General features: G+C 41.5%; 1 pseudogene; it reads left to right on the plus strand.

Moving 5' to 3' along the window:
- Positions 1-3,812: 3,812 nt before the first annotated feature.
- Positions 3,813-4,286, plus strand: LOC102831904 (annotated as a pseudogene).
- The last annotated feature ends 5,661 nt before the right edge of the window (positions 4,287-9,947 follow it).

Below are 9,947 nucleotides of genomic sequence, written 5' to 3' on the forward strand. Positions count from 1 at the left end.
AAAAAAAAAAAAAAAATTTTTTTTTTGATAAAGGAAACAAGGGTAAAATACTACAATTTGATGAACCTGACCTATACTCACAGAGGTAGCAACTCTAAATACCAACAGAGAGGGAAGGAGTCTTCACATTAAGTATCAATGCTATCCCCTCTGTATACAGGGTAGATAGGGAGGGGCAACTTAGACACTGGCTACCTAAAATGAGGGGGTGAAAAAGGCAGGAATTGACTGGCTTACAAGGTTTCAAGAGGGAGTTTAGTTTAAGAGTATGGGAGGGAAGAAAGAGTCCCCACTGAATAGTTTTCATCTTGTCTAGATGGGTCTGGTGAAAAGAGATGGGGATAAGATTTTTATGATTCAATAGTGAATAATTGTTATCCTGACAGATTGCACCTGTCACAATTGTAAAGGGATACATTTTGTAACAAAAACAGGTGAGTGGATAATCTTACAGTCCTAAACCAGAGGACCCTAGGACCATCAAGGGAGAAAAGCACAAGCAAAATGCAGGACCTTATCCAGAACAGCAGCCAGAGATAGAGGCAGAGATGGGATCATGGAAACCGGGAGCGGCTGAGGACTCTAGATTCATGGGAAGAGAGGATCTAAGAGCTGATGGCCAGGAGACAGACTGGCAAAATGTGCCCTTTGGAGGTCTAAATTATTATATATGCCTGAGTGGGTTTTTTTTGTTTGTTTGTTTGTTTTGTGTGTGTGTTTTTAAAGCTAAAGTGAATAGAAATACTGTTAACTGATGGTACAAAGAGGGGATTATAATCATCAAAATGAAACAAGGTATATGTTTTGTTGAATGTAAAACTAATGATCTGCCCTATAAACTTTCACTGAATCTGCAATAAAAACCTTTAAAAAAAAGTTCATCCTCTCAATAGTTGCCTCTGAAATTATTTGAAAAATATATCTGCATTCTGATCCTGGGAATCTGTGAGTATGTTCTCTTACATGACAAAAAGACTTTGCAATGACTTGTTGAATGTAAAACTAATGACCTGCTGTGTAAACCTTCCCTGAATTTACAGTATAAGTTCTTTTGTTTTAAAAAAAGAGAGAGGTTTTGCAGGTGTGATTAAATTTAGGGTCTTGAGGTGGGGAGATTCCCCTGGATTATCTTGTTTGGCCCAATGTAATCACTAGGAAAGCAAGGGAAATAGAACCATGCAGCATGAAAAAGAGGTGACTGGCCACTGCTGCTTTAGAAGGAGGAAAGGGCCCTGAGCCCGAGGCATGGTCAGCCTTTCAAGGCCGAGAAAGTCAGAGAATCAGATTCTCCCCAGTAGGAACACAGCCCTGCGACACTGGGACCCATTTCAGATCTCTGACATCCAGAGATGTAAAATCATAAGTTGATGTCTTAAACCACTGTGCTGAGGAGTCTGTTATTGCAGCATTTGGAAACTAATACAATGACTATGCTTTAAGGTCTCAGAAGCCCCCTGTTTGCAAACTCCCTAAAACACAGTCTAGTAAACATTACCATGAAATCCTAATGTAGCTAATGGAATATGTATTTTCTTACCTTTCTGCCCCCACTTTTGAGCCATGGTACCATAGTTGCTGAGAGCTGGGCATTCTATAGGAATCAGGTTGTGTGTTGTCAGTTGCCTCCAACTCATAGTGACCCATGTGACAGAGTCTAGCTGCCCCTTACTTAGGTTGCAAATCTTTACCAAAGCAGATCGCCAGGTCTGTTTGAACCACCTACCTTTCACGTAGTGGCTAAGCACTTAACCATTTAGGTCTATATGCCACATCAGTGCTCCTACCTAGGGTAACCAAAGCCAAAACAAATCCATTACCATCAAGTTGGTTTTGACTTACAGCGAGCTTATAGGGCAAAGTAGAACAGCTCTGAGGGATTTCAAGGTAGAAAGCCTCATCCTTCGGTTGGTGGGTTTGAACTCCTGATCTTGCAGCCCAATGTGTAACCCCCTATACCACCAAGCCCCCATCCTATCTCTAGTAGGTAGCATACTGCTTTTATAAGCCATGTCTTTGCATTGTTGGCCTCAGAACTTCATGTGCAAAGAGGGAGATAGGAAGATTGCTGCATTACAAAGAACGATTTGTGGTTCACAGTTCCTATTTTTGTTTTTAAAAAATAGTAAAAAATCAAAATATGTTTGTAGACAATAATATTTGACGAAACAAGTCCTGGTATGACACTGTAGGATCAGCATTGTCAGCAGTTCACATCCATCAGCTGTCTTTTTGGAAATCCTATACATGGTCACTAAGGAGCTCTGGTAGAGTAGTGGTTATGAATTGGGCTGTAACCGCAAGGTCAGCAGTTCGAAACTACCAGCTGTTCCACGGGAGAAAGATGAGGCTTTCTGCTCCCGTAAAGATTTACAACCTCGGAAACCCTGTACAGGGTTGCTATGAGTCGGAACCGACAACTCCACGGCACATAACAACAACAACAACATACATGGTCATTATGAGTCAGAATCAGCTCAGTGGCCCTTAACAACCTGTTTGTGAAAACAGCTCTGGACATGAGGCGATGTCGCTAGCAGAGGAGAAAAGGTGGTGATTGAGAAAGTCCACACTGACATCTAGTGATACAAAACTGCACTGCCTGAGGCTGCAAACCTGAAGCAACGTGCTTCCAGGGGCTACTCATTCTTGAAGCTCCTATCCCCACAAAAGGGCTCAAGCCTCAAGCAGAACAGGGCACCCCTAATCACCAGACTTCCTTATACTTACACGCTCCTTGGGGAAGTTAGCCCATCGAAGAGATTTTCTTCTTTCCCAATATCTTCTTTCTGCCCATTTGAAGGGTAAAGGTTTTCTGTTTGTTTTTCCTAAAAGCCTTATTTGTGTATGAGGTCTCCTGGTCGGCAGATCCTTTAAAGCTAAATGAATTTTTAAGAGCCTTTGTATTTTCTAGATTCATGAAGCAATGGCTTTGGCTGTGCTGTCAGGAGCAGGGTGAATGGCGTCAGGGGATTGAACAAGTACAGCAAGTGCTGGCCCTCAAAATTTTGTCCACATTTGATTTTCAACTATTATGAAGCCTACAAGCCAGAAGAAATGACAGAAACTGTCTTGAAGGATCCATGTGTGCTGAGCAGCACAGTTTCATAGGATTTTCAAGGCTGTGCCCTTTTAGAAGCAACTGCCTTCCAAGACACCTCTGAGTGGCTTCACACCACCGCCCTTTCAGTTGGTAGTCATGTGCTTAATCATTTTTACCATCAAAGGGCTCTTTCCTTCCGTCCTTAATGGGGGCAAAAAGGATGAGGGCTGAACAGCCTCAGAGACAGTGAAGCTAGAGAACAGTTCTACAGTTTGATCCAGTGATTAGATGTGCGTATGTTTTCATATTGTTCTCATGGGCAAAATGCTCAGTTTAAGTACAGATAAACATAGAATAGACTCTTGAATACTAATGGCAAAGCACTTCTACAACCTTCCCTAGGATGCAAACAGACCTAAATTCTATGAAATAATTTATTCCGATTTTATAATGAAATGTGTTTTTCTTCATCCAGTTTGAACATTCCTTTTATGGCATATAAATATCAAGCTTCAAGCATATCATACAGATGGGTAGCAAAATCTGCTGTACTAAAAACACAGATTTTGCAGAGAAAGGGGCGGGGGAAGTTCCAAGAGCTATGTCTGATTTTGTTTTAACTGTCAGAAGGATGAGAGGTAAAAACATTTTCAGAATTCAGTTGCTTCTATAAGGCAAGCACAAATGGAAAAGATCAGTAACTAGTAGGCAACTACTCTAGACATGACTTGTGCAAAACAAAAAATTCAATGGTTTGGGCCTTTTTACGAAGATGGCTCCGAAAGCGAAGAAGGAAACCCCTGCCCCTCCCAAAGCTGAAGCCAAAGCAAAGGCATTGAAGGCCAGGAAGGCACCGCTGCAAGGTGTCCACAGCCACACACAAAAAAAGAAAATCCATATGTCACCCTCATCCCGGCAGCCCAAGACTCTGAAGCTCCAGAGGCAGCCCAAATATCCTCGGAAGAGCGCCCCCAGGAGAAACACACTTGGCCATTATGCCATCATCAAGTTCCTTCTGACTCCTGAGTCAGTCATGAAGAAGATTGAAAATAATAACACATTTGTGTCCACTGTGGAGGTCAAGGCCAACAAGCACCAGGTCACACAGTCTGTGAACAAGCTCTATGACATTGATGTAGCCAAGGTCAACACCTTCATCAGGCCTGATGGAGAAAAGAAGGCATATGTCTGACTGGCTCCTGACTAGGATGCTTTGGATGTTGTCAACAAAATTGGGATCATCTAAACAGAATCTAAATGGCTAATTCTAAATATAAATTTTTTCAATTAAAAAAAAAAATTCAGTGGTTTGGAAATGACAATGTGTTACTTTTTAGAGTTTGTCATATACTGAACCACCACCCTCTGTTAGTTTGTCTTTGCTGTGGTGACTCCCATGTTGCTGTGATGCTGGAAGCAGTGTTACTAGTATTACACCCATGGTGATCAGGTTTTCCATGGAGTTCTAGACTACAACTAGGAAGAAAGACCTGGCAATCTTCTTCTGAACACTAGTCAATGCAAACTCTTGGATCACAGCAGAATATTGTCTGATACAGTGCTAGAAGATAAGCTCCCTAGAATGGACTTGACCTTACCAATGACCATGGAGATGACACATGAACAAACATGGCTGTACATTGGGTTGCCATGAGTCAGAGCCAGAGCTAATCCAACAATACATTGACATTATGATTCATGGAAATTTCAAGGAGGCATTAGAAAAAACCTGGAATTTCTTGGGTAAAATGTACCATTCCAATAAAACATTTAAGCAGACATGTTTTCTCTAGTATATCTTTTAGTAGATGGCATACTACTAATACGTCTGGCTGTCTCCTCATCTCCCTCCTACTACCAGTGATTGAGGAAAGATGTGAAAAATACTGTCAGCAGACACTTAACACAATCAACAGTTGACTAAAGGCCTGCAGCAAAGGCCTGGCTATTTACTGCCAAACAGTTCAGCTACTAAAACTCTGTGGAGAATGATTCAATCCTGATGCACACTGGGGCACCATGAGTTGAAATCATTTTTTTGCAGCAACTGATTTTGGTAGTTTATATATTTATTTGGTGACTTGCTCATGAGTTTCAGTAGCAAAAAGAGTTTTTTCTGAAACTCGCAAAGAAACTTAGTATGTAGTTTCCTTTAAGATTATGTCCTTTCTACTGTCATGACAAGAGTCCATCCTGGTGTGGCACCATAGGATAAGCACTCAACCTCAATGTCAGTTTGAATGGATGGCATGATTGACAGTTCAAGCTCACCAGCCACTCCTCGGAAACTCTAGACAGGGTTGCTATGAGTCAGAACTGACTTGACAGAACTTAACAACAACAACTGTTGTGACAGTTGTAGATGGTAGTAGATTTGGAGGTTTTGGGGTTTTTTGTTTGTTTCTTTCTTTGTGTACTTTGATTTATGTTTATATATGGGAGCCCTGGTTGTATAACAGTTAAGTGCTCGAATGCTAACTGAAAGGTTGGCATTTGGATCCCATCCAGTGGCTCATCATGAGAAAGACCTAATGATCTGCTCCTGCTCCCTCAAATACTCCAAACCTCTTACTGTCAAGTCCATCCCAACCCATAGCAACTCTGTAAGTTTGTCAAGGTTTATAGATCTTGATGGAAACAGATTGTCACCTCTTTCTCTTGAAGAGCAGCTGGGGAGTTCTAAACTGCCGACCTTTTGCTTAGCAGCCAGGTGTTTTAATCACTGTGCCGCTAGGGGTCCTCCCTAAAGATTAGAGCCTGGAGGAACCTGTGGGGAAGTTCTGCTCTGTCACATGGGGTTGCCTTGGGTTGGAATTGACTTGAAGACACCTAACAATCTATACATATCTTTCCTTTAGTGGCTGAATGAAAAGTTGTCACCCTGATATTGTTTTACAAACTTAATTTTGTTTTTTTACTAATTGTGAAATCTAAAAGATAGGGAACTATTTGCCCAATAGATCAAGCCATTTTCCTCTTTGTTTTTCCTGTCTGCTCTAACACACTGGAAAGGTACGATATGCTCCCACCTACCACAGCTTCCATAGGGCAGAACTTCGGCTCTTAGAGGGAGACAGTGTGTGTCAGCACGGCTGGGAGTCATGGCTATTAAACCAAGGCCCAGGTGGTTCTAATAACTAGACCCTCCCCAAACCTAGCTTAACTGGGAATTTTTGTTCAGTAGTATCAGTGCATCCAGGATAGTTTATTAGTGTGAAAAAGGCCCTGGATACTTCATTTATCGAGTCACCATCTGTTCTCTTTACAAGGTTGTGTGCTGTTGTTGTTATGTGCCATGGCGTTGGTTCCGACTCATAGTGACCCTGTACAGGGTTTCTGAGGCTATAAATCTTTACGGGAGCAGAAAGCCTCAGTCTTTCTCCCGTGGAACAGCTGGTAGTTTTGAACTGCTGACCTTGAGGTTTGCAGCCTGATTTGTAACCACTAAGCTACCAGAGCTGTTAGTCTCCCAGAAAGATGGGTAGGACTTCTACTATATAACAGCCAATACCAGACAGAGGTTTTCTTCATCTCAGCAACAATCCTTCATACTGGAATTTAAAGAAATTTTTTCCCCTATTCTTCTAGGACAAGCCCTTTAGTTGTTCTGGGTCATTGTTTCTTCAGGAGAAAGTGTCTTTCAAAATGTAGATTGTAACCAATTAGTGGAGCAGTGAGCCAATTCAGCTAGTCTTAACCAGTATGTTTTTCATAAGGAAAGAGCTATAACTAAAAGACTAGAAAATACCAAAGTGCATCATATGTGTTGTCGTGTGTCATAGCATTGATTCCAAGTCACAGAAACCCTAGAAGACAGAGTAGAACTGTTCTCCAGGGTTTCCAAGGCTGTGGTTTTTACAGGAGCTGGTTACCAACTCTTTTCTTCTGCAGAGATGCTACTGGGTTCAAACTGCTGACTTCTTGGTTAGCATGCAAGCACCAGGCTTCCTGACATCACACATATTATTGTTAGGTGCCTTTGAGTCTGTTCTGATTCATAGTGACCTTATGTACAACAGAAGGAAACACTGCCCAGTCCTGCACCATCCTCACAATTGGTATGTTTGAACCCATTGCTGCTGCCACTGTGCCAATCCATCTTGTTGGAAGTCTTCCTCGTTTACACTGACCCTCCATTTTACCAAGCACGATGCCTTTCTCCAGGGACTGTTCCTGGCTGACCACATGTCCAAAATGAGAGAGTAAGTATTGTTTCATGAAACTATATATACACCATCGATAGACATGACCATATATAGATTTGGCAGAGGATATTTCTATGTGTGTATATAAATGATAAATGGAGAAAAGATTGAAATTGTCCAAGACTTCATTTTGCTTGGATCCGCAATCAACATTCATGGAAGCAGCAGTCAAGAAAACAAATAATGTACGTATTGCAGTAGGCAAGTGTGCTGCACAAGATCTTTTTCAAGATCTTATATTCAAGAGCAAAGATGTTAGTTTGAGGACTAAGGTGTGCCTGACTCAAGCCATGGTATTTTTATCTGGAAGCTGGACAGTGAGTAAGGAAGACAGTAGAAGAATTGATGAAGTTGAGTTATGGTGATGGAGAATAATATTAAAAGTACCATGGACTTCCAGAAAAATAAACAAATCTGTGTTGGAAGAAGTACAGCCAGAATGCTCCTTAGACCCCAGGATGGTGATACTTCGTTTCTCATAGTTTAGACACATTTTCAGGAGGGACCAGTCACTGGAGAAGGACATTATGATTGATTAAGTGGAGGGTCAGAGAAAAAGAGAAAGACCTCCAATGAGATGGATTGGCATAGTGCCTGCAGCAATGGGCTCAAGTGTAGCAAAGATAGTGAGGATGGCACAGGATTAGGCAGTGTTGCATCCTGCAGGGCTTATGATCACTATGAGTTGGAACTGATTGAACAGCCTCTAACAACATTATATATGTGTTATAATTATATCCATGCATATAGTAGAGCAAATGGGGCAAAGCTATGAAAACTTCTTAGCCATAACCAAACACCCTATGGAATGAGTCCCTGGGCTTGGGTGTTTAGGACCATAGTCTCAGGGGACAGCTAAGACAATTGGCATAGCATAGTTCACATTGACGATGTTCTATTCCCTATTGTACTGAGTAGTAACTGGGGTCTTAAAAGCTAGAGAGCAACCATCTAAAATGCAACTATTGGTCTCCTTTCATCAGGAGGAAAAAAGTTAGTGAAAAAAAATCAAAGAGTCAAGGAAACAGCCTCTACTACCCTGAGGCTGGTACTAGATGGTGCCCAGCTACCCTACTAATTGCTTTGATGGGGACCACAGATGATCCTGGACAGGATAGGAGAAAAATGTAGGACAAAAATTCAAAATCATGACAAATACCAGACTTACTGGCTTGCCAGAGATGAGGAACCCTAGAGACAGAGGCCTTTAGACAACCTTCAAAACCAGGAACTGAACCCACCCCTGGGGATCACTTTGCAGCCGAACAACAAATATACTCCTCAGAATAATCAACCCTATGATGTCATTTGAGAAAAAGGCAGCACTTGCCCAAAGACAAAACTCCAAAGGCAGGAAGGGGCAGGAAAGGAAGTATGCTTAGAAATGGGGGACCCAAGGAAAAAGCTGAAAGAGTGCCATTACATTGAGGGAACTGCAACCAATGTTACAAAACAAAATGTGTGTAAATTGTTGAATGGAAAACTCATTTGCTTTGTAAAGTATCATCCAAACCACACTAAACAAGTAAGAAACTTTATATACACACATGCAAGTATATGCATTTCTAGGCTACGGCATGCAATGGCTATCTTAAGGTGGGCTACAGCTCAAAAAGTTTGTTAACCATTAAATCACTTGATGATCTCTGCAGTATGATGATCTATAGTTTAAAATTCTACAGATCTCACTTTCTTAGTGAATTCAAAGGTCTTTCTTCACCCCCACTAGCTCACCATCCCCTCAATAAGCCCCTGAGACTAAACTCCAGTAGTATTTTCTAAGCAACCTGTCTTGATTTCCTCATGCAGACGTGGCTGTCGGGCCCTCCTCTGGGCTCCCCTGCCCCTTAGGATAGTGCTTCACCGAGTCTCATCAAACTCTGTAGTAAGTGCTAGTTCATTTCCCGCAGGAAGCTGTGTTTGTACCTTACCGTGGTCAGTGACATGTAAAAAAAAATGAATGAAAGAATGAAAATGGTATTTACTTAAGAAAGGGGTGGTGGTCTCAGACCTGACTTCATATTAGAATCCCCTCAGAAGACTTAAAAATCCAAGTATCCAGACCCACCCCCAAACAAAGCAGAATCACTGGAAGTGGGTCCAGACATAAATACTCTTGACTGCTCCCCAGGGGATTCCAACATGCAAATAAGGTTAAGAACCACTGGTGTAGACCAGGACCTGGGGAACTTATTCAAATGCAGATTCTGAGCCCCAAGGTCTGGAGTGGGGCTCAAGATTCAGTGTTTCTAAGAGGGACTGTGTGCTGGCCGCCAGGAAGCAGGCTTGCAGAATGTGCCCTTTGGTTGTTTAACTTATATATTCCTGAGTGTTTCTGTGTACACCCCGCCCCCCCCAAAAAAAGGGGAATGGAAGCAAATACTGTTGAATAATGACACACAGAGGAGACTGTAATCATTGCAATGAAATGGTATAAAGTCAATGTTCTTCCATGTAAATTATTACTCAAAAACTTACAAAAAAGGGAAAAAATATACAATTTCCTTTGTAATGTTTGTATGAAATATGCTCTGAAAATACATAAGTGCTTTAAAATCTTTACATTGTTTCCAGTAGAACTCATATAGAATTTATAAAAGATGTTAACTACTACATGCAAATGTTTGCAGTGCTGTAGGTGTGCTTGCTATCTTGCATTATATTCTTGCTCTAATGCCTTTGCAAGTTTTAACTTTACCTTT

The sequence above is a fragment of the Chrysochloris asiatica genome, unplaced genomic scaffold (genome assembly GCF_000296735.1).
Source record: "Chrysochloris asiatica unplaced genomic scaffold, ChrAsi1.0 scaffold00006, whole genome shotgun sequence".
Lineage (NCBI taxonomy): Eukaryota > Metazoa > Chordata > Mammalia > Afrosoricida > Chrysochloridae > Chrysochloris > Chrysochloris asiatica.